This window comes from Cebus imitator, unplaced genomic scaffold (assembly GCF_001604975.1).
Source record: "Cebus imitator isolate Cc_AM_T3 unplaced genomic scaffold, Cebus_imitator-1.0 Scaffold207, whole genome shotgun sequence".
In the NCBI taxonomy this organism is placed as follows: domain Eukaryota; kingdom Metazoa; phylum Chordata; class Mammalia; order Primates; family Cebidae; genus Cebus; species Cebus imitator.
In genome coordinates, this window is record NW_016107522.1 from 2,638,022 (window position 1) to 2,665,093 (window position 27,072).

Here is a 27,072-nt window from a genome sequence, read left to right on the forward strand (position 1 = left end):
GTGTTCCCTAATTATTAGGTGAACTTCAGATTATTTTTATTATTCTTAAAAGAATAATGCACGATAGAATATATACTTAAATTAATTTTACCATTTCTGTTTTGAAGGAAGAGGAAACTGATCGTAGGTCTTAGGACACAAAATTGTTAATGAACTCAATATCTGTATCAATGGGCTCAGTGCATAGCAGTTGTGTGTCAGTGTTAATTCTGTACAATTTGAATTATAATCTTTTATATTTGTATGTAGTCTAATTCATGATTACACATAGGGCACTATTATTATAAACTAATTGAAAATTAAACATTCCTGCTCTTGGATATGAATATTTTAGTACTTTGATTTTGCTGTAACAATTTTAGAAATAACGTCCTAATAATTTAAATATACATTCTGCTGATATTATGTCATTTTATTAAATGGGTGGAAACTATTTCATTTACCCCTTTACTTTTTAGAAACAAGTTTCTCAATGACATATGTCAGCATTTTGGAAAATATATGATAATTGTATATCTCTTGTTTTTTTTTTTTTTTTTAAGAAGTNTTTTTTTTTTAAGAAGTGTCTAGATTTTTTCTCAAATATCATACCTTGAAAAGAACCTAAGTTCTGATATGAACATCAGAAATAGATAACCAGTATTTATATGTAAAAAGAATATGCTATTATGCTGTAAATCAACTTTCTGGAATGTACTCAGTTTTACAAAATGACTATTGTAAATTTATGAAAATTCTCTCAGCTGTTGATATTATAAACTTGCAACAGTGATAATTTCAGCTCATAATTTAGTGAATTATATGTATTATAAAGATTCCAATTTTATATTTTGCCTTTATGCTACAAAATTTCATGGCAATTTAATCAATTTAAAACGTATTTTAGTGACTACTCAAATTCAGCTATCTCTAAGGTGCAATTGCATAATAATATAATAGATAGTCAAGAAAATTATGTAACAGTTTAGGACAGAAACTGAACAATGAAGATCATATCCAATTGAAGCCATGACCAGAATTAGGTAACCAATAATGTAATTTTCAAAATTAGCACTTTTTAGGTTATGAATTTCAGAAATATTTCTATAAAAATATAGTTTCAAATTAGAACCTAAAGATGAAACTGTATTTTTTTTCTGTTTTATACTTGACATGAAGGGAGAAAAAAAAAATGAAAATTTGACCCAAAAGCAGCCTAGGTATCAGTTGAAATGCTATTATTCAGATAACTGCCAATAATTGTCCTATACATTTTCACCAGTGCCTGTCCTACCATTGCTGTGCTTTGATTTTTCAAGCAGCTCTCTTCACTGGCTATTGCCCATCTTGGGTCAGTTGTGGGCACCTCAATCAGCAGCAGCCAGCCCATAGCTGGCCAGGCATGCTTACAAAACAAGGCCTCTACCTGGAATTGAGTTAGCCTTGGGAGGTGAACCAGCAAGTCCTTAAAGTAGATTTAGTTTAGAAAGCTTGGGCAAAAATGCTCATCATCACTGGTCTTTAGAGAAATGCAAATCAAAACCACATTGAGATACCACCTCATGCCAGTTACAATGGCGATCATTAAAAAGTCTGGAGACAACAGATGCTGGAGAGGATATGGAGAAATAGGAACACTTTATGCTGTTGGTAGGAGTGTAAATTAGTTCAACCATTGTGGAAGACAGTGAGGTGATTCATCAAGGACCTAGAAATAGAAATTCCATTTGACCCAGCAATCCCATTACTAGGTATATACCCAAAGGATTAGAAATTGTTCTATTATAAAGATACATGCACATGTATGTTCATCACGGCACTGTTTATAATAGCAAAGACCTGGAACCAACCTAAATGCCCATCAATGATAGACTGGACAAGGAAAATGTGGCACATATACACCATGGAATACTATGCACCCATAAAAAATGATGAGTTTGTGTCCTTTGTAGGGACATGGATGAATCTGGAAACCATCATTCTTAGCAAATTGACACAAGAACAGAAAACCGAATACGGCATATTCTTACTCATAGGCGGGTGTTGAACAAAGAGAACACATGGATACAGGGCGGGGATCATCACACACTTGGGTCTGTTGGGGGAGACAGGGGAGGGACAGCAGGGGAGTGGGAAGGTTGGGGAGGGATAACATGGGGAGAAATGCCAGATACAGGTGACGGGGGCATGGAGGCAACAAACCATATTGCCACGTATGTACCTATGCAACAATCCTGCATGATCTGCATATGTACCCTAGAACCTAAAGTACAATTAAAAAAAAAAAAAGAAATGTTGGGCAAGCTATAGTTAAGAGGGAACAGAAGGTATTTTAAAAAAATCAGGGAAAATGCAAAGTAGAAAGAACTGGGAATGACTGGTGATCTAATTAGGCAAAAAGAGGAGACTTCACAAGAAGGAGATGATGCTATCTTTGTGTCACCATTGTTGGGAGTAAGCTTTGAGTTTTGCTACATGTAGCCTTACTGTGACCTCGTCTTTACATTAAATATCAATGACTCATCAATGAAATGAAACACACTATTTGATACAAGAGAACAGCCAGCCTCCTGATTATTCTTTTTTCTCTTATGAACATTATTCTCTTCACTAGACTTATGCATATATACAAAGACTGTATTTCTCCTTATTAGAGATCCAAAACAACTGAAATTCATTTAAATCTACACTCAGATTTCAGAATCTCTAGGAAATGTATTCTCAGTATCAGTGGATTTGTGGTGAGTGTTTCAATTCTGGTTCATAAATTGGTGCCAGATTTCTTGCACAAACTCACCTTAAGATCTTTCAAACATGGAACTCACTTAATGAATCAGTATGAATTTGTCACTAGTCGCACAGCTGTTGGCCTGCTTATTTAGCTGAAAAGACAGTCTGTAATACACTCAATTAGCAGTAACTAATGATTATTTGAGTAGTCACTGTTAGGTACCTCACTAATGTGCACCCAGTTAAAGCCTAATGAGCAATGACAAGAAGATTTTTCAACATTTTATAAAGTTGGTAGACACCGTTTGTACTGTACTATTGAGCATTTACTAGGTTAAGGCATCTTAATATTTTAGTTTTCCCCTTGCTTCAATATAGCAATAGTTTACTTAATCCTACTCTACTTTCTGTTTATACTTTTTAAGATAATAAAATAATTTGAAATTGTGGGAATGTACATGAAAACTGTATTACCTATATTCAAGACCAAATGCAGAATAAATATTTTTCATGTGCTTTTTTTTTTTTTTTTTTTTTACTTTTTTTTTTTTTTTTTTTTTCTTGTTGTCCTTAGACAGTGTGCTATGGATCATTTGTGATGTTCTGCCGAATTCCTATCAGGGTATACATTTTATTTTTTCTATAACAATATATATGTTACATTAGCAAATTTTGTTAGGTTTCATGTGGTAAAAAAAGATGAAAAACACAGAATTATGGCATTCAAGAGCCAACAAAGATGGCAACTGATTCATCATTAGTGAACATTTCCTTCAGTGTAAGAAAATAGTTCCACTCCTATGCCTATTACTTCAGAAAACGGCCAACAAACATAAGAAGATGATCAAACTTATAAGTAAACAGTGAAATGCATATTAAACCAAAATCAGTTATCAGTAAACACTACCAGAATGGCTAAAGTTAAAAATTAAAAGACAGTATCCTCTGGAACACTCATGTACTGATGATGGGAGTATGACCAATAAAACCACTTGGGAAACTGTTGGATGTTATCTACAGAAATTGAATGTATGTGTACTGTAACCTAGCAATTCTGTCTTAGTTATATGCCTAAGAGAAAATTATTTCACACATGCATAGAGATATTAACAAGAATATCGCATCATTTGTAATACTCAAAATCTGGAAAAAATCAAAATGTCATCAATATAAATACCTTATGAAATATTCATATAAGGGTAAACTATACATCAACAAACCATAGCTCTGTAAAAAAAATGGATTAGTTTTTTTTAGAGAAATGCTATTTTTTTCTATTAATATTTTTAAGAGCTAATACTTGTATAGTACTTTCCATGTACTGTGTGCTTTTCTATATATTGAATATTGTTAATTGTTTAATTTTTTTAAAACTCTATAAAGTATGTGCTTTTAAAATTCCTGTTTTACATATGGGAAACTGAAGCATGGATATTTTAACTTGTCTTAAATCACAGAGCTTTTTAACATAAGAAAATATGTAAAACGGAACAGATTGCTAATGGAAATTCCATTACCAATACTCAACCTATGAAACAGTAAATGAGACAGTTGGACCTTCGCTGAAATGAGCTGAAATGCATTCCAATTGGATAATATTTTATCTTCATATAACCAGAAGCATATGTACAATAGAAATGCACAATATTATGTAGTATATGAAGTGTGGCCTTGCTGATCAATGTGAGTTTTTTGAAAAACTCCAGGTCTTGACAAATTATTTGATCTAGAAAACTAGAATGTATTTTGTGATTACATATTTTTAACATAATATGAGCTATAATTCCACTAAACCTGTAATTATCGTGTAACAATACACATAATAAAAATTGACAAAAATCACTTATAACATTTAAAATTTCAAATTAATACAATTTCCGATTATTTTGCACTGAAAAACTCAGTCAAACCTTAGTAAAGCCATTGATCCCAAACTAAATTATAACATTAAGGTATCTCATTATTAAGTGCTCCTGCTTAAGTGTGTTAGGAAAACAACTCAAAAAAACCTGTGATTAGTAGATAAGCCTCCGCACTTTTAAGCATAACAACATTAAAATTGGTGAGCAGAGGTAGGTTACCGGTAGTGGGGAGAGACAAAACAAAAGAGTAAGTAGAGCAAAGGTACAGAGAAAGATCATTGGAAGGTACAAATAAAGGAGAATTATCTGACATAAATAGATTTCAAAAATAGTCATTTTCATTCTAATGTAAATTATTACAACATCTTTTTTGTTACTAATACCTTAATAATTAATAATTCAATTAATAAATTTTATTGGAAATAAAATTTACAGTTTTATCCTTCTCCAATGAGCCTTTATTGTTTCATGGTCACACTTGAAAAATCAGTATATACATATTTTTATTTCCTAACTTAATGATAGTTTGAAGAGTAAAAACAAAGTCCATACAAACTCAGTCTCTGAAGCTTTCTGTAGTAACATTGAAAAAGTTAAAATTCTTTTAAATAAAAAGGCATATTTTCTTCTGATAGTTGGAATGAGTAATAATGATCAGAAACAGAATCATGAGCAAGCTAATTGCATTGCTCACTAGTTTTCCAATCTCTCCCTCAATACATTCTTCCATATTGAATACAGATTGTGTTATTACATGCAGTAGGTCTTTCTGGCTGGTATCACAGCATTGCACTTTTCTGACTTCCAACCTTTTTTCTTTTTGAAAAAATGTGAGCTAAAATTCTTCATTTTGAAGTTTATTTCTCACAGTTCAGGTTCATACTACTACAATCATTCATTATTTTTTTCTTCTGGTTTCTGTGAGTTCTTAAGATTCGATCAGCAAGTTTTATGCTTCCAAAATATGTTAGATCTTTCATAAAGTAAATATCCCAAATTTCATAGGGGTTTTTGACTTAAAAGCTCAAAAGCCATACATTTCTTATAATCACTTTTATGCACTCTTTTTAAGGTTAACATTTAACTCAGCTTAATATAAAATGCTCAATGTGCAAAAATGCCTTGAACAGATTAATATCTGCTTTTCAACTCTTAGTGTAAGTATTGATAAATTAACACTAACGGTTTTCATTTGGCCATTGAATCCATTTTCATAGTCTGGAATAATTGTGTTGAGAGCATCAAAAATGACTGTTACTCAGTTTTTAAATGAAATAAGCTATCCCCACCATTTTGTGATGTGACTTCCATGTCTTTCTAACCTGGCTTTTCTAATTGTTTCAGCAAAAGATTCCATACTTTCTTTATTTCATCTCTAAACAGTTTTATCAGAGATTTGAATATTTGTCCATCTTCTATGTGTATATGCATATCTCTACCTCCGTGACAACTTACCTGTTTCTGTGTTTCCATTTCCTGGGGGAATGAAGTGAAACTAAAATGCCCAGGGAACAAATTGGGACTAAAATGCTTATGATTATTTGATGATGGCTCAATATGACTTACAAGACCTTAGGTAAGATTACACATATGCTTTTGTCTTTGCCTACTTAACATCATTCATTACCTTTCCCCTCTTGGCCATTTTCCCACTTATGAACTAGACATTCTGCATTTTGTATCCTTCTTCCAGTAAACCTTGGTTTTGACTTCAAGCTTATGCACAAGCTTTTGTACACTGGAAGAAGGCATATACCTTGAACTCTTCCTTCTCTGACCTTCCATTTCTACCTGCCAAGATATCAACCTAGATGCTTCTGTAGGCAATAAAAATATATTCAATCCTCCAAGTCTGAGTTGAAGAAACGTTTTTTTGTTTTGTTTTGTTTTGTTTTGTTTTCTTAATAGGATAATGTATCCTCTGGAATTTTCAGGCCAGGAAGAATATTGTCAAATTAACTGAAAAGATAGTGGTATGTCAAGAGCTGAGTTATGGCTACCTGTTCCACTACTTCTGTCTTAAATAAGATAAATGACCACAATCTATGTGACCTTCATCTCCTGGACCACATTTTCTTCATCATAAAATCAGAGATTTTGAATTGGAAGGGCCTCTGAGGACCCTTCCAATTCTAACATGATGGTTTTATAATTTTAAAAATATTATAGCGAATTATTACTTTTCTGTATTTTTCCTTATGTTTCATATATATTCCAGACAGCTTAATGGTTTTATTTTTAATTGCCTAAAGAGGCTTTAATAATGAAGTTACCCTGAATATTTGATTTCTCAACTTAAATATAGCAATAATATTTAACATTTATTGAGGCCTATGATTCCAGACACTTTATACATGTTATTTCACATTGATTTTTGTTCACCTTTCTAAACTAGGAATGATAAAAAGTTCACATGAATGTTTTTGATATTTCTGTACAAGATCAGAGGCAAGCTCATTATGGCATTGTCAGTAAATCAATAGTGCTGAAGGCAGCAGACACGAAGGGTGAAGGACTTACCACCGGGTCACTATATACAGAGACTGGATATTAGTAAAAAGATGATATTCTTTTGAATATTGTCATCGTAGTAATGCTTGATGATGTTCTGTTTTAAAGATTAATGATTTAATTGATATCTTAAAGTAGACACTGATAAATGCCCTTGTGTTCAGAGCAAAAATATTGATCAGAGAAATGGTGGAAATCATAGTCATGGGCTATTTTTAAAAATAAAATTAGGAATGTACCTCTCCAGAAAAGGTACAACAATAACAACAACAAAAATATGGCAGAGATTAATTTACAGTTCCTATCTTTAATCTATGCTTTGCAAATTCAAATGCTTACAATTTGCTGGGCCACTTGTCCAAGGTCATACAGCATGGTAGCGTAAAGTTTGATCTAAAGAGGTTATTCAAATACAAAGTATTTAAAGTTAAAATATATCTGAATGTTTATGCCATATAATATAATGAATATCATGGTCTGTATTTAAAACTCTTTTGAAATAAGCAAGAATTTAAATGAATGAAATATATATATATTATATGTGTGTTTATATATATATGTGTTTATATATACTTTTTAAGTTATCAATATTATTTTCTTTAAAGTATTTAACAATTTTGTTGATATATACATTCATTTATCCATCCATTAATAGATCTGTTCACACATCTATTTGACAAATATGGAATAATTACTATGTTTCTTTTTCTTTCTTTCTTTCTTTTGAGATGGAATCTCACTCTGTCACCTAGGCTAGAATGCAGGGCCCTGATCTGGGCTCACTGCAACCTCTGCCTCCCAGGTTTAAGCAATTCTCCTGTTTCAGCCTCCCAGATAGCTGGAATTACAGATATGTACCACTGTGCTCAGCCAATTTTTTGTATTTCTGTTGGAAATGCAGTTTCACCATTTTGGCCAGGCTGGTCTCTAACTCTGGTCTCAGCTCAAGTGATCTACCCACCTCTGCTTCCCAAAGTGCCATGATTACTATGTTTCTAACATGCAAAGTCTCAAACATATAATATATGTAAATATCTCAGGAAATCAGAATATTAGAGTAATAATATTTCTGTTTTCTAATCTTCAAAAACACTAGTTATTTATAGTAGCACCTTGCCCTCACAACTCTACTCAAGAAGGTAATACAAGTAGAATTATTTTTATTTTATATATGAGGATGCAATCATAGATGGATTTGAAGACTTAATCCAAATTACAGAGCAAGGTAACACCAATACCAGGAATTAAACCCATATATTTTCACTCAATCTTAGTGAAACTTCTATGGATTATTAATGTAATAAAAACAAAGTTTATAATTTTTAACTTATTTCAACCCCATATATGTGTTGAATGACAGTCATCCAAAATAATGGTCTTATAGTAAAGCAGTTTTATATAGAAAATATATAGAGAGAGTAAAGCAGTTTTATATAGAATCACACACCTGAATAATAACCAAAACCAGTAATCATTATCCACACGATAATATAAAGCACTTGAAAAGTGGCTGTTGTGTCTAATGAGCTGAATATTTTATTTTATTGCAATTGATGTAGATTGAAATAGTCACATATGGCTAATGACAACTGTATTAATCATTTCAGGTTTATAGTCTTTGGCATCTGTTTCTAAACTATGTGGTGTAAATGTTCATTTCATGTAATTGAGTATACCACAGAATCTGAGGCTTGAATCATTCTAAGAGATGATCTACTCCATTCACTTTCAGACTTTGGCAGTGACTTCCAGTAAGAAATTAAATTTGAGACATTATGCACACATATGCATGCATACACTCAAAAGTTTCATGAAGACAACTATTGTCTTTAGTGAGTTGCATACTGATGTTTTAATACTATTACATTTAAAAAAGTGTTATCTGAATTTCAGAAAAGATTGCTGAGATTACTTTTACAAATAAAGAAATTGTGTCTCAGAAAGGTGGATAAACCTCCAAGTATAGCAAGAATGTAAGACATAAAACCATTGTTCTACATTTAACACATTGCCTTAAAAATAAACATTTGATTTTGTTTGTCTTCAATTTAGAAATATGTACTTATAGTTGTAAATGAGCCACTGAATATGTCTGCTGTATTAAGCTCCTTCCTCCATGAAGCATGTTTATGGACCAAATGCATTTTTCTTTACAAAAATTTAAAAGTATGAAGTTTATGCACTACTCTACAAGTTTCCCTTTTGCTGTTTGCCCAGTGGAAGACTACACATGGGATTGCCACTTTGATTGCTATGCTGTATTACAAACTTTGCATAGGAAAGCACTTCAGGAACTAAACCTTAGCACATCTGAAATTTTTTACAAATAAGATCCTAATTTCCACTGAAAATCTGAGTCATCTGCTATTCAATATTTCCCTATGAAATTGAAACTAGGGCCAGTGATTAAAATATATCTCACTATCTTTTATGTATCCCAAAGATGCTAAAGAAAGAACAAACACTGTCAAATAAACAATGACACAATGGTTTGTCACTTAGAATTTCACACTTATCGGAAGAGCTGTGTTAGATGAATTTATTTGTTTTTTAAAATTATATTCAATTTTTCTTTATTTAAAAAATAAAGGAGTAAGTTAAGTAATTCCCAAAACTTCTAAAAGAAAGTATGGGTCTGACACCTTAGAATAGCAGTTGACTCAGTGTCATAGATATGGATTTAAAAACATTACCACCAACTTGGCACCGTGGTTCACATCTGTAATCCCAGCACTTTGGGAGACCGAGGTGGGGATATCACTTGAGGTTAGGAGCTCGAGACAGCCTGGCCAACAGGATAAAACTTTGTCTCTACCAAAAGTATCAAAATCAGCCAGGCATGGTGGCAGGCACCTGTAATCCTAGCTCCTCAGGAGGCTGAAGCAGGGAAATCTCTTGAACCCTAGAGACGGGGGTTGCAGTGGGCCTAGATGGTATCACTGCACTCCAGCCTGGGCTACAGAGAGAGATTATGTGTCTAAATAAATAAATAAATAGGTAGTCATGAAGGCTTTGCCTATGCCTATAACCTGAATGTTATTGCCTAGGTTTTCTTCTGGGGTTTTTATGGTGTTAGTTCTTATGTTTAAACCTTTAATCCATCTGGAGTTAACTTTTTGTAGATGGTGTAAGGAAGGGATCCAGTTTCAGCTTTCTGCATATGGCTAGCCAGTTTTCTCAACACCATTTATTAAATAGGGAATCCTTTCCTCATTGCTTGTTTTTGTCAGGTTTATCAAAGATCAGATGGTTGTAGATGTGTGGCGTTGCTTCCAGGACCTCTGTTCTGTTCCATTGTTCTATATCTTTGTTTTGGTACCAGTACCATGCTGTTTGGATTACTGTAGCTTTGTAGTATATTTTGAAGTCAGGTAACCTGATATCTCCAGCTTTGTATTTTTGCTTAGGATTGTCTTGGCTATGTGGGTCTTCTTTTGGTTCCATATGAAGTTTGAAGTGTTTTTTTGTTTGTTTGTTTTTTTCAATTCTGTGAAGAAAGTCAATGGTAGCTTGATGGGAATAGCATAGAATCTATAAATTACTTTGGGCAGTATGGCCATTTTCACTGTATTGATTCTTCTTAACCATGAGCATGGAATGTTTTTCCCTCTGTTTGTGTTCTCTCATATTTCCTTGAGTAGTGGTTTGTAGTTCTCTTAAAGAGGTCCTTCACATCCCTTGTTAGTTGTATTCCTAAGTATTTTGGTCTCTTTGTAGCAATTGTGAATGGGAGTTCACTCATGATTTTGCTCTCTGTTATTCTGTTACTTGTGTATAGGAATGCTCGTGATATTTGCATGTTGATTTTGCATCCTGAGACTTGGATGAAGTTGCTTATCAGCTTAAGGAGATTTTGGCCTGAGATGATGGGATCTTCCAAATATATAATCATGTCATCTGCAAATAGAGAGAATTTGACTTCCTCTTTTCCTAATTGAATATGCTTTATTTCTTTTTCTTGCCTGATTGCCCTGGCCAGAACTTCCAATATTACGTTGAATACGAGTGGTGAGAGAGGGCATCCTTGTCTTGTGCCAGTTTTCAAAGGGGATGCTTCCAGTTTTTACCCATTCAGTATGATATTGGCTATGGGTTCACAAATGCCAAAATAGACAAATGGAATGTAATTAAACTAAGAGCTTCTGCACTGCAAAAGAAACTGTCATTAGAGTGAACCGGCAATCAACAGAATGGGAAAAAAAGTTTTCAATCTACCCATCTGACAAAGGACTAATAACCAGAATCTAAAAAGAACTTAAACAAATTTACAAGAAAAAACCAAACTACCCCATCCAAAAGTGGGGGAAGTACATGAACAGACACTTCTCAAAAGAAGACATTTATGTGGCCAACAGATATATGAAAAAAAGCTCCTCATCATTGGTCATTAGAGAAATGCAAAGCAAAATGGCATTGAGATACCATCTCATGCCAGTTAGAGTGGTGATCATTACAAAATCAGGAGACAACAGATGCTGGGTAAAATGTGGAGAAATAGGAAAACTTTTACACTGTTGGTAGGAGGGTAAATTAGTTCAATTATTGGGAAAGACAGTGTGGTGATTCCTCAAGGATCTGGAACTAGAAATACCATTTGACCCAGCAATTCCATCACTGGGTTTATACACAAAGGATTATAAAACATTCAACTATAAAGACACATGCAAAGGCATGTTTACTGCAGCACTGTTCACGATAACAAAGACTTGGAACCAACCCAAATGCCCATCAAAGATAGACTGCATAAAGAAAATATGGCACATATACACCATGGAATACTATGCAGCCATAAAAAAGGATGAATTCATGTTCTTTGCAGGGATATGGATGAAGCTGGAAACCATCATTCTCAGCAAACTGACACAAGAACAGAAAACCAAACACCCCATGTTCTCACTCATAAGTGGGTGTTGAACAATGAGAACACATGGACATAGGGAGGGGAATATCACACACTGGGGCCTGTCAGGGGTTAGCGGGGATAAGGAAGGGATAGCAGGGGATGGGAGGATTGGGGAGAGCTAACATTAGGAGAAATAGCTAACATAGATGATGGGGTGATGGATGCAGCAAACCACCATGGCATGTGTATACCTGTGTAACAAACCTGCATGTTCTGCACATGTGCCCCAGAACTTAAAGTATAATAATAATAATAAATAAATAGATAAATAAATAAATAATAAAATAAAAACGTCACTACCAATAGCAACACTTTGGTACTCTGTCCTGTTAGAAACATTGAAATAAACCCAACCATGAAAAAGTGCTTATCTTATATCCACTTAATTTTCTTCATAGCTATTCTGTGGTTTTTGTTGTTTGGACTCTCTTGATCTTACCAGACAGTGTCAATGGGAGATTTTCAAATGGCAACCAGGATTCATAGTTTTTCTTCAATTAATCTATAAATGATTTGTTATTTAAAATGTATAAGGATAATCTTTGTCCAGTCATGCCACCAGAAATAAGTTTGTTTATGTACAGTGATACCTGCACCATGGCTGCTAACTGGTTGATAACAATAGTGAGGGGTCAGCAATTTTAGGATATATCCTGATTATAGATAGGTTAAATGTTTTAAGAATGCAAATCTCAGTAATCGTTGTAGATAAGGTAGACTTGCAGTAAAAAAAAAATAGGTAATCTACCCAGCCTTAAAGTATCTCCCTAAAAGATATTTACTAATCACAGGGGAAAAAATAATATTTACAATGGGAAACCCTATAGATACTTCTGAGTGAATACTGTCAATATTATTATTGGTAAGAAATAGTGACATCATGAACTTCTTGATATAATGGAATTAGAAGAACCTACTCATGAAAAAACATGAGAAAATCTGAATTGAGGAACATTCTACAAAGAAGTACTTTTCAAAAGTGTTAAGATCATGAAAGATAAAATAAGAGCAAAGAATTGTCATAGGTTGGAGGAAACTAAGAAGAAAAGCAATTAAATATACAATTGGACCCCAGAGAATATCATGGAACAGAAATAAGATATTAATAAACAACAGGGGAAATTTGTATTAACTTTAGGGAAATCCAGATGAGGGGTATATAGGTACTCTTATTTTTCCAACTTTTCTATATGTATAAAATTAGTTTAAAATTAAAAATAATAAAAATATGCATTGTGGAATTGATGAATTACATAATTTGGGGAGGCATTTTTTATAATTCAAAAATTTTTTGGATATAATACTTTTCTTAGAAAAATGACAAACATCTTTACAAATATGTTACAGTTGAAGTATTATATGTTTAGACTTGGCAATCCTAAAATAGAATTCAATTCAGTATGTAAGAATCTATACTATCGTTCTATAGAACACTCCGCTATTCACTTTTTTTTCCTGAAAGATAACACATTTAAGCTTTTCCTTCTAACACAAGCTAGTACCAAGTTTTAACTTTTATAATTTGCTACACATTATTGTAGCAACTGGTGAAAAGGAATTTCTAAACCAGTCTAATAATTATAAATACAGTTCAAAAAATCTGTGAAAGGAGCATGGAATGTCTGCCAATTTTTTTTTTCCAGAAAAAAAACTGAAAGCTTTTTTTCAATAACTGATTTATGTCTTCAAAATGGCATATTCTTAGAGAATAACTGAGGCAGAAACTTACTTGAAGAGAGAGGAGAGTCTTGCTGCTTGCCCCAATCCACTTTCTGGTTTGTGTATAAATATATTACATGGCTTTAAGAATCCACTGGCTTTTTACATTTGTCCTTCAAAGTGATGCATTTTCTTGGCTTTTAATGTATTGAAGTATATAAGTTAAAAGATGTCAGGTTGACAGTCTCTATGTAAAATCTGTCACTGTTTTTCTCATTCTCTATCAAACAACAAGTATTCATTCTGACTAATCAAATAATAGGTTTCTGTGGATAAGTGAATTTTATAATTGTAGAGCCAGAGATTATAAAGACTGCAGAGTTCTCTGCTACCCATTTTCAAGGTTGATTTTGGCATTAGTTTTTTGAGCATCTAATAAGAATAATTAGCATTACTATATTTACTGTGCACAGCATCAATTATTATGCTGCATTATTTAATTTAATATCTATTAGGCAAATAACATTATTACTACAATATTAGAGATTATAAAACTTGTGTTTATAAATATTAAGCAATTTACCTAAGGTCACTCAGGCAGGTTTCAAACCTAGGAAATGTAATTTCAGAGCCCACATCCTTAACCCCTGCACCACATTATAAGCAGGAGTTTAGCATTCAAAGATGGATGAAAAAGTAGTGTAGCCTTTAAGAAGTTCAGAGATGAAAGGTTAAATCCTCTTGTTTATACAAAACAAGTGTTGTGGAAGCAATGAAGCTTGAGTGCCTCCAGTTAACCATAAAATTAACTAGAATTTGCATTTCTTCCCAGGCCATGCTATGAGCATCAAGCTGTGTATCTAGCTATTACTGCGTAGCAAACTACTCAAAATTCATCGTCACTTAGTAAGTGTTTATGATTGCCCGGAAATCTGTGGGTTTTCTGAGAAGTGCTTGAGCTTTGAACCAGCCTTGGCTAATCTGAGCTGGCTCACTTATGCATCTAAGTTCTGATAGCATTGATGGGCTCTGGGTTGCCTTAAGCTCATGTCTGCCTATTGAATAGCTGTCAATTGGGGCAGAGAGAGTAATTGGGCCTCATGCCTTTAATCATCTAACAGGCTAAATTAGCCTTGCTCACATCATGATCCAGAACTTTAAGTAAGAATGCAAAACCTCTTGAGATAAAGGTTCAGAACAGGCAAACCATCATTTCTACCACATTTTATTGGCCAAAGCAAGCAGCAAGGATAGGCTAGATCCAAAGTGAGGATAAATAAATTCTGTGTTTTGATGAGAGTAACAGCAAAATCACATTTCAAGGGATAACTGAAGAACTCAGGGTATATTTGTAAAGAGCTTCACACACACACACAAACACATACACACATACATACGCACACACACACACCCCACTTATGTAATGTGTCAGTCTTTTATATAGATAGTTTATGACCTCATCACCTGAATGAAACACTCCTTCCTGAACTGCACAATATTCTTCCCTTTTACTTTTCATCTGTCCACACATACTCTAGATATTTTATATGAGAATCCTCTAATATTGATCTGCTTTTTGGACACAAATAAAATACCTCAATTTGCAGTTGTAACTTTTATGTTAAGGTGAGAACTAGAAGGTAGACCCTGGAGGCTGATCAGTTAGTCTCAAATGTTCTGTGTAGAAATGTTGTGGGTTTGATGACAGTAAGAAGGCCTTTCTGGATATTTAAGATACCCTGCACTCCAGGAATACAGGTCATACGTGTAGGCCTGCTTTAGCATAGCTTATTTGCCTGAAGAATCAGGAAAGTTTGGTATCACCTACTTTCCACTGGCTTAATCTCTTCTTGAAAGTGGACAAGGTTGGTCTGCCTCTGCTAAGTGCCCTGTATTAGTTAATTTATACACAATGCTTTGTGTGACTGCCAATAATTACCATGATTGAGATACTATTCTGACTTTATTGATAGAAAAGTAAAGTTTAGGGCAGTTAAGTAATTACTTAACTTGGATGCAGTTAATTTTTAAGCAGAGTTTGAACTCAAATTTATTTAACATAAAAGCTTATTTCCTAAGAATGAAGTGGTACTGTGGAGACCTTGGGCCAATTGATTAGAATAATTTACAGCTCTGTTTAAGAAAAACAAATATATAAAGTCATATCTGGCCTGGTGAGGTAGATCACGCCTGTAATCCCAGCACTCTGGGAGGCGAGGTAAGCGGATCACTTGGGGTCAGGAGTTTGAGACCAGTCTGGCCAACATGGTGAAATCTCTTCTTTTCGAAAAATAAAGAAAATTAGCTGGGCATAGTGGCGTGTGCCTGCAGTCCCAGCTACTCGGATGATTGAGGCAGGAGAATCGCTTGAACCTGAGAGGCGGAGGTTGCAGTGAGCCGCTAATGCAGCATTGCACTCCAGCCTGGGTGACAAAGTGAGACTCTGAATCAAATAAATAAAATGATGGAAACTTTAAAAAAAAAAAAAAAAGGTCATATCTGCCTTACAGATTCAAAGCTTATAATTTATGATTGAAGACAATTTATTATTTAATGGTGGAACATAATTTTTTAGATATTCTGAATAAAATCTAGGCCTCAACTTTCTATCAGAGTAAATTGACCTGTTACTTAGCCTAGTTATTTTTGCCTCCTTTTATTTATCCCATGTGGCTATAATAACTACATTTTTTACTCATTTTTTTGGATTCTGCATTTTCTCCTTACAAACTAATCACTGATTTGTAACACTGGTTGAAATGTGAAGTAACATTTCATTTTTATGGAGAAATCTCACATCTTGAGCATTCATATCTTAAAATATCATTCTTGTTTTGTTTGTTTGTAGTTGTTATTTAGTTTATACAGATATTTATCCTAAGTAGTAGAATGTATTTTAGCCATATAATTCAGCTATATGGACTGGTAATGATTTAGTTTATTTATTATAGAACGAGGAATCTAGCTCATAGAGCTTGTTAATGTAAGAGTGGATGCCTTTAATAGCTATGTTGATCAGAACAATGAAAAATGTAATGGAATTTTTAAATTAAATACTTCCTCTGGTTATAAAACTATTCCATACTGGTTATTGAATTAGTGAAGATTAAATAACAAAGAATACAAATAAATTCTAGGAATTCTACATCCCGAAGTAATTAATAATATTTTGGGATATTTTCTTCCTGTATTTTTGTATAATTTTTTTAAAAATTGCATAGCTGACAAAGATATAAATATCTATACTATTTTTTCTAGAAATAATATAACATAAGTGTTTGCAGTATAACTAGGTTAAAGAGTAAAAAAAATCAAGGCATGAAATGAGGGAAGCACATAGTGTTAAGTTCATCATTAGAATGAAAATTGTATGAACTTCATTTTCATTGACCAAAGGATCATTTATAGAAATCCTGCTTTTTAGGCATTAGTACAAATGTGGAAACTTGATTTCTATCCTTTAAGGAACTCAGCATGGCCAAATTACAATGTCATGTGCTGGCTCACACATGTAATCCCAGCCCCTTAGAAGGCTGAGGAGGGAGGATTGCTTGAGCTTAGTAGTTTGAGATCAGCCTGGGCAATATATCAAGACCTCATATGTACTGAAAATCAAAACAATTATCTGAGCATAGTTGTGTGCACCTGTAGTCCCAGTTACTTAGGAGCCTGAGGTGGGAGGATTGCTTGAGTGCAAGAGACTGTGACTGTACTGTGGTTGATTATGCCATTGCACTCCAGACTGGGAGACAAATCAAGACCTTGTCTCAAAAAAAAGAGAAAAGTGAAAAAGAAAAGAAATGCAATAGTAGAAATATATACACAGTGGAATAGTATTCACCCATCAAAAAGAAATAAAATCCTGTCATTTGCAACAACATGGATGAACCTGGGAGACATGTTGCTGAGTGAGATAAGCCAGACACAGAAAGATAAATACCACCTGATGTCACTCAGGTGTGGAATCCAAAAAAGATAATCACATACAGTGGTTACAAGGGGATGGAGTGGTTGAAGGCCAAGTGGGGAGATGTTGATCAAAGGATACCAAATTTCAGCTAGACAAGAGGAAAAAGTTAAAGAGATCTATGATACAATATGGTGACTATGGTTAATAATATGTTGTATTCTTGAAAAATGCTGTGTGAATGTAAAGTGTTCTCATCACAACCATGATAACTGTGAGATAAAGTATGTATTTGCTAACCAGATTTTGTCATTTCATTTCAAAACATCATACTATGTGCAGTGAATACGTACAATTTTACCTGTAAATATAAAAAAAAAACGAAGCTCAAAAAATAATAGAAATATCTGTAGGGCTCTTGAATAACACAGAGGTTAAAATATTGTCTTGGAAATCAGCTATTATTAAACAATAGCTGTAACTTGGGAATCTCATCAATCATGATTTTGTGTATATATTATTTTGTTTGAGAAACAAACACATTGTAAACATAAGTTCTCGCTGTAATACATAAAAAAAAAATCCCAGTATTTCATGAAAGACCCAGAGGTTTTAATGTTTTACTATTTGCAAAGAGAAGCCATAACATGCGCTGACCTTTGTGATACTTTGCAGTGTTTATGGGGTTCACCTCATTATTTCGCTTCTATTCTTGGTAATCAGGGGGTTCCAACTTATTCCTCATTTTTTTCTGTTTTTTTTTCCACCTCCTTTTTATAAAGCTGAATTCTGACAAATGTTTGAAAAACAGATTGCCATCTGTGAAAGGAAAATTTTCTCATCCACCAGTGCAGATACTGTGAATGGGCCATCAGGGAAATGTAACTGGTGTTCTTCTAATACAGGGACTGTTGATTTTTTTTTTTCTTTTCTTTTCTGATATACAACATAAGCCATTGTATGACTTTAGTAAGGGAAGAGGTCATCTCTTTTGGTGAACAGACAGTTTTAATACAGCTAAAGGCAACAACAAAGTGTTAGAAATTAGATTTTCAACAAAGTTGAACTGACATATTCCAGACTGAAACACGCATTTTGTCAAAGTGGATTTACTGTTCCGCATACATCTCAGCAAATTCACACAAAACAGTAGTAGGAAAATTATCACATCACCATTTGTATCTCACTGGGTTAGGGGTTATGACATTACGCAGGAGACACATTTCAATATCACTCTCCCCCATCTCTCTCTGCTTCTCCCTTCTATTCTAATCTGGGACCAGATAGTTACAATGTGTCTAAATTTTCTAAAGTTGAGTTTCTCTTTACGGGTAATCTGCATGTTTAATGATAGTGTTTTAGTGTCTATTAATAAAATGTGTAGAAAAGTACAGGAGGAAGATTATTGGTCCTGCTATAGTCAAATTAGCAGTAACTTAAATAGGAAATGATGTCATTAAATCTAAATTTAGCTATTAATAACGTTCATACATTCAACATTGATATTTACAAACCTTCATTGAGCATTTACTATGCACTCAATTCTAGAAATGAAATAATGAATAAGACACAGTCTTTACCTCAAAGTTCTATCAATGGTGCTCTGAATACAGGTAGCCATTATATTTTGTTAATAATCCTTTAGGGCCAGGGATGGTGGCTCACGCCTGTAATCCCATCACTTTGGGAGGCTGAGGTGGGTGGATCATGAGGCCAGGAGTTTGAGACCAGCCTGGCCAACATGGTGAAACCCTGTCTCTACTAAAAATACAAAAATTAGCCAGGTATAGTGGTGGGCACCTGTAATCCCAGCTACTTGGGAGGCTGAGGCAGGAGAATCGCTTGAGGCAGAGGTCGCAGTGAGCCAAGATCACGCCATTGCACTCCAGCCTGGGTGATAGAACAAGACTCTATCTCAAAAAATAGTAATAACAATAATCCCATAATCCTTTAATAGGTATATTAAACTGTTCGAAGAAATTATATATGCCACTTGAAGATGCTAAATATGGGGTTTGGATTCTTGTCGACAGTTATTTAACAGTTAAAATTTATATGATCAGAAATATATTTTGGCCAGAAAATTCTAACACAATGCAGAGGGCAGCTTAAAGGGTTTTACTGATGCTGAAGTTAGGAAGGCTGGCTAGAGGCTTTTGTTCCAGTGGCAGCAGGGCAAAGTCAAGGCTATATTCATTGTGGTTGGAAGGACATTACGACTATAAGAGAAGAAGAAGAAAGGATAGAATATTTGTATTCTCTGAATACATGAAGTTGTTAATATTTGGAAAAAAAAGTGCTTCATAGGACACATAAATCTGTTATACATATTATTTTTTGCTAAAGATCCAGGCAGCTTTCTTAATATTTAGCTTCATATATAGCTTCTGGTATAATTTTTTGGCCTATAACCTTATAAGATCCAAATGTTTTGGGTATTCTGAAATCACTTGCCTATCAATTGAATACTTATTTCTCAGGTTAGTCTTATGTGCACTGGTGGATCTTAGACTAACTTAAGCAATGTAAATATATATTGTTGATTAAAATGAATGTTATTTATTGTTTAGTTATTTATTGATTTGGATTTCCAAAGTAAGTATTCCTTTAACATTCAATTTTACCTAAAACTATTTTATATTTAGGTATAATTTTGTACTATGCAAGCATCATTTTGTAACTACTGTATCTGAATTTTGACCATATTAAAGATTAATTTCAATAAAATCCTTTAAATGAAAGAGGGCTAACTAGAATTAATCACTATAGTATTCATTTATATTTATTATTTAAATTTTTAAATGGAAAAATAATTTTTAAGAAGGTACTCATTATTAAAATTTGCTAAAAAATAAATAGGCACATAGAGTATCCTGCTGTTCTTAACATTCATTTTTGTTAGACTGTAACATAAACGTCCTCTTTTTTCCTTTATTATAAATATAAATTCCATATTCATTTTCTGAAAACTCATTTTGGAAAATAAAGGAAAAATGCTTTGTGTATATTATCTAACCCATTTTCAAGTTTTCAAAAATTAAATAACATGACAGACTATAACTTTTTCTTCACTTTGGCCATGTGCATGTGTTCAGGTCTCACTTGGTGACGATTCAGGTGCTGCTTTGTGAGTCCACTCAAACTGTTGGATACTTAATTAGTAAGCCAACAAGTATATGTTTGAATGCTGTCTATGTAGGCAGCATTGTGTTAAGTTTTTAAAAATCATTTCATAATAAATTCTCTTTTTTTGGCTCAAAGAGAGTAGCCTGACCTTGTTTGGTTAACTGCTGGAGTTCACTTATTCAGAAATGTGTATTTTGTGCCTACCAGATATGAGGTAACATGTTAGATATCAAGAGTCTAGCACAGTTAGCAAGAGAAGGGAATGTATAAAGAGAGTAACAATGCCTTGATAAGTGCTGTCACAAGGAAGAGAGAACTCTTTGATCCATAGAGGAGAGTGATTAACTTTGCTTAGGAGAACATGTCTAGTTCTTTAATACTTTAATGTGGTGAAAAATCCACTGCAATACTTATAAAAGGTTGGTGCATAAGGAAGCAAGGAATAGTTAAAAGCATTGTGTCAGAAAATGAAATGTGAAAACTTAAAGCAACATTTTAAAAAATGCTTGTTTTTTACATGCGTTTTAAATTGTAAGATCAAGTGTAAGACCCACATAAAGTGAGTTCTGTTTTCATTGAATTTCGGTCCTTGTCTTGGAAGAAAATCAACTAACAGAATAAATGTAATAAAAATTCGGACCCCTCATTGTCATAAGCAATTCGAAGAGGAGACGTTAATGTGAAATAATTGTATGGGCATAATAACAGAAGCAGTCCACCATTCTGCATGAGTGTGTAGGAAAGCCTAACTGTAAATCTTGCAGTAGGCAGAGAGAGAAACACTTTACCTGGGACTAGCCGATTTAATTATTATCATTGAGAAAGTTACGTAACCAACTCATGCCTTGCTTCCTTTCCTTATAAAATTAAAAATATTTTAAAAATACTTCCATATCCAGTACTTTATTATTTTCATTATAAGAAGGAGAAAATCAGTGGGGTTTCAGAAGCATTGTAGTGTGGAAAACAAATATAGAAGAAAAATCAAATCTTCAGTAGCAGAATTATCAGTAATTTAAGAATGTAGGACAATACCCCAGGAATTACAGAAAAATAAAACAAATATAAACATAAATATTTTTCCTTAACTGCTCCATCTTTATTGCTATAATCAATGTTATTTTAACTTTAATATTTTTGTTATTTCATGGCAGATACTTTATTCTGACCTAGTTATATATTATGTTAATCTATTTTAAGCTTTTATTTGGAATGTGATCCATATTAAGACTAAGGAATTAGTTCGGGAAATATAATGTTAAAAAAAGAAGGCAAACATAATATCAACATTCATTGTCTTGACATATACACTTAGAGTTACTAGTCAATGCTTTTTAAGGTCAATTAATCAGTAAGGTAGTTAGTGCTATACTCCCTGCATTTTACCTGTGAGTATACTGAGACACAGAGGTATTAAAATACCCTTCTTCTCTTTTTCTCTTCCTACTACCCTTCTGTGATAATCCAGTGAGTTTCATCTCTGTAAATCCTGCAGTATTAAGGAAAAGCATTTTGCTATTGTTGGATTTGAAAACTGTTCTAAATATTCTCTGTTTTTAGGCAGTATACAGTGTAGTACTGGCCATAACAAATACCTGCACATAAACCAGTGTTTCACCAAAAGCCTCTGAAGTACTGTAATTTTTTCTTATTTCTCCTTCAATATACATAGCTCAGGTAGTCATCCTCTAAGAAAGACTACTTCCTTGAGTCTACACCTTTGCCTCAAATCTTTTCACTTCTTTAGTTAAATAAAACTAAATTAATACTATTTAATGTCAAGGTCACCACCTGCAGGGGTCTGTCCTGCAGACCCTGACTCAGTGACAGATGAATGAAGTACACAGACACACAGGTATTAAGCCTTACCATTTTGGCTGAGGTTCTGTGGCCCCTTATAGACTCCCTGGAGAGCACTGTAAACAGTTGCAACTGCCTGCCCTCCCCAGCTAGTAAGACTTACATTTATTTATTAAAGTTTAATTGACAAAGGCTTGAGTCAACACTACTAGAGTGAAAGATTAAAGCGCAAGTTCTGATGCCTAAAGCAAACACCATTAGTAGATAATATCCCTGGTCAACCTTCCCCTGAGAGGACCATCCAGCTCAAAGGTTAGTTTTAAGACCACATGAGTTAACATGTTAGGTAAACTCCCCACATACCTTAGCTATTTGCTTTACTTATTATAGACTGCCTTCAGCCAAAACTTCTACTGAAACTATGAAAAAACCCTTAGGTCTTCCAAAAGGGTTTGAGACTATATTCTGTAATTTTCTCCAATATTATTCCCTTAATATTTTTTGCCACCACCCTGAGTGAATTCCCACAATTTAGTTTAAAATAAAGTCTTGTTTTAAAATTTATATGTAGTCTGTTGCAACTGTATTTTCCTTTCCCTTCACCCTTTTCACAAATTAGCTCAGTATCCTCACTGCTCACTGACTGTCTTGTATACTATTGTCATGCTCACCTCTGTGCTATTAATCTTATTTCCCTTTTTTAATGGCATATATGTCATTTCTCTCAGCTCCAGCTCTATTCTTAGTTCTCAGACAGTCATCCATGACCAAAGTGTCTCTTCTGACTTCCTGCAGCCAAGTACCTGGATCTAAACACTGCCTTCCACTTCAACGTGGAAATGCTCTTGGCCTTTTCCCTTTCCCAAGCTTTTAGAAATGGAAAAATAGGGCTCACCTATTAATAAAATCATATGCTAGAGATTTTTAGAAGCTAAACCCATACTTGCTGTATATAAACTAACAAAGCAGGAATCCTTTCTTTGGAAATATTCCCACTTGATGCTGTAGTCATTATACCTGGGTATGGATTATACTTGAAGTAAAAGGTATTGAGATTTTTGTGTCTGTGTGGTTGATAAAAAAATGCATACTTATTTTTCATGCTTATATATAGCAGTACTATGTGGTATATCATGTTTGGTTTTTGCCTCTGCAGTTCCCTCCATTAGTCTACTAGTTCTTGTACCTTGCATTCCATACTACATTTCTTTGCCAAGGAGATATATATGCCCAAGAAGATGAGTTTCTAAGTCATTTTGAGCATATGTTAGCCATTTCAGTGTTTTACCTTAAACACTCAGGTGTAAGTGGAATTTTTGTATTGGATCTCCCATTAAACTGCAAATGGGAGCATTCAGCAAAACATTTGGCTGTTAAACATATGCCATCACCTATCACATGCTCTCTTTTTCTAAATTTTATTCTTCCTATTATATAGGTTGCTGAATTTGCAGCTTCTGTCTCCAGGAATTTTATCATCACAGCAAATCCACTGAAAATCTCCCTGCTGAGCATTGTTGCTTAAGTTTGTAGCTTCTTTGATTAAATATGATTCAATTTGTGTAGTAGGGATTGAGCTCTTATAATTTATAAGGAAAGGAATAGGGAGATATCTGATAATCAATGCAAAGAAATATGTCTGTATGCTGTTTATTAAAAAAATCATTGTTTTCTTGTATTCCAGATGGCATCATAAATGTTTAACTTTTTTTTTTTAATGTTTAACTTTCAATGCAGTGCTACCAACATTTCCCAAACACCTGTTATGGTCAAGGTACTGTGCCAGTCACCATGGAGTGACAGGGATGAGAATGACATGGTATCTGCTCCTGAATAAGCAGAGTAAGTGACAGACATAGGCTGAATTGTCCAATTTCACTAGGCAAAATGCAACCAGTATCAGAGTAAGATGATTAGTGGGAGTGGAGATCAGCAGGGAAAGTAATTGGTTCTGCTAGTGTAACCCTTGGTCACCTTCTCATCACACAAAAGGGGGGTATAAATAACAAAACTGTCATAAGTTTAACCAATAAACTGAAAACTGTAATGGTTCCTCTAGTCTCCTAAAAATATCAAACATGAGTGTTTGCTGATGTAACGTATAACACGTGTGGCTGCATACCCTGAAGAACTAATATATTTCTTCATTCACAGCATACACCAAAAAATAAAATTTGAAGTCTAAACCTTAAGTTATACACCATGTGTCATTTCAGTGTTTTAGTGGTTCGTAAAACACATACCTTGCAGTACATGGTGTACCTCTTCTCAATTCTCAAGGTTTTATTTATATTCCCAAAATGGAGCAGAGTATCAAGTTATTTTATATTTTTGAAATAGAAAGTCTGAAATAGCATGTGGAAAGACAGCACAATACACACATATATTTTATTTACTTAAAAATACTTCTCAGGTTACTTTTGTAGGTCACCTAATCTAAATATAGCTAGGTCTCTGAGTTAAGATTACCAGTGAAGATCACATATTTCAGAAAATAAAAGTGAGAAGAGCTGCTTCAAGTCTTTTTGCTCATACCAGCCCCACCATAGCCTGTACATAGTTCCTGTGAATTTTGTTCCTGAGTTGTTCGTTGACAGGATGATGAGAAATGATTTAAGAAATCTTTGTCTTTTACATCCTTTATTAGTTGTATTCCTAGGTATTTTATTCTCTTTGTAGCACTTGTGAATGGGAGTTCGCTCTTGATTTCACTCTCTTTAAGTCTGTTATTGGTATATAGGAATGCTTGTGATTTTTGCACATTGATTTTGTATCCTGAGACTTTGCTGAAGTTGCTTATCATTTTGAGAAGATTTTGGGCTGAGACGATGGGGTCTTCTAGATATACAATAATGTCATCTGCAAATAGAGACAGTTTGACTTCCTCCTTTCCTAATCGAAAACCTGATTCCTGGCCTCTCGCCACTGGCCCCACCTTCACCAACTACCGGTCCGTGGGCTCCATCCAGGTGCCCAGCTACGACACCCTGCTGGTCAGCCAGTGTCTACGCAGGCGCCGAGGGCTCTGGTTCCCGCATCTCCGTGTCGCACTCCACCAGCTTCCGGAGTGGCATGGGGATTGGGGGCCTGTCCGCGGGGATGGCCAGGGGTCTGGCAGGAATAGGAGGCATCCAGAACGAGAAGGAGACCGTGCAAAGCCTGAACCACCGCCTGGCCTCCTACCTGGACAGAGTGAGGAGCCTGGAGACTGAGAACTGGAAGCCGGAGAGCAACATCCGGGAGCACCTGGAGAAGAAGGGACCCCAGATCAGAGACTGGGGCCATTATTTCAAGACCATCGAGGACCTGAGGACTCAGATCTTCTCAAATACTGTGGACAATGCCCGCATCGTTCTGCAGATTGACAATGCCCGTCTTGCTGCTGATGACTTTAGAGTCAAGTATGAGACAGAGCTGGCCATGCGCTAGTCCGTGGAGAGCGACATCCATGGGCTCCGCAAGGTCATCGATGACACCAGTGTCACTCAGCTGCAGCAGGAGTCAGAGATCAAGGCTCTCAAGGAGGAGCTGCTCTTCATGAAGAAGAACCATGAAGAGGAAGTAAAAGGCCTACAAGCCCAGATTGCCAGCTCCGGGCTGACCGTGGAGGTAGATGCCCCCAAATCTCAGGACCTCGCCAAGATCATGGCAGAAATCCGGGCTCAATATGACGAGCTGGCTCAGAAGAACCAGAGGAGCTGGACAAGTACTGGACTCAGCTGATTGAGGAGAGCGCCATAGTGGTCACCACACAGTCCGCTGAGATTGAAGCTGCTGAGATGACACTCACAGAGCTGAGACGTACAGTTCAGTCCTTGGAGATCGACCTGGACTCCGTGAGAAATACAAAGATCAGCTTGGAGAACAGCCTGAGGGAGATGGAGGCCCGCTACGCCCTGCAGATGGAGCAGCTCCACGGGATCCTTCTGCACCTGGAGTCAGAGCTGGCAGGGACCCGGGCAGAGGGACAGCTCCAGGCCCAGGAGTAAGAGGCTCTGCTGAACATCAAGGTCAAGCTGGAGGCTGAGATCGCCACCTACCGCCGCCTGCTGGAAGATGGCGAGGACTTCAGTCTTAGCGATGCCCCGGACAGCAGCAACTCCATGCAAACCATCCAAAAGACCACCACCCGTCGGATAGTGGATGGCAAAGTGGTGCCTGAGACCAACGACACCAAAGTTCTGAGACATTAGGCCAGCAGAAGCAGGGGACCTTTGGGGAGCGGTAGGCCAATAAAAAGTTCAGAGGTTAAAAAAAAAAAAAAAAAAAAAAGAAATCTTTGTCTTAATGTAATTTTTGCTTGAGGTACCTTTTAGAATATTCCTTGGTCCTCTACGTGAGAGCTCAAAACACTTTGTTCAGATCTAAGTAATAAGAGACGCTGCATAAAATATAGTTAAGAGTGAGGACTTTGGAGCTGACTGCCTTGATTCATAATTCCAGCTCAGCCACTTATACCTGTGGGACCATGAGTAAGTTCCTAAGCCTCTCTATCTTCTGGTCCTCAGTTTCCTTATCTTCCAAATGGGGATAATAATGACTATTTTCTAGAGTTATTGTGAGGATTTAATGAGTTAATGTATATAAGGCATGCA

General features: G+C 34.9%; 1 pseudogene; it reads left to right on the plus strand.

Moving 5' to 3' along the window:
* Positions 1-26,695, plus strand: part of LOC108317782 — a 39,630-nt pseudogene extending 12,935 nt beyond the window's left edge.
* The last annotated feature ends 377 nt before the right edge of the window (positions 26,696-27,072 follow it).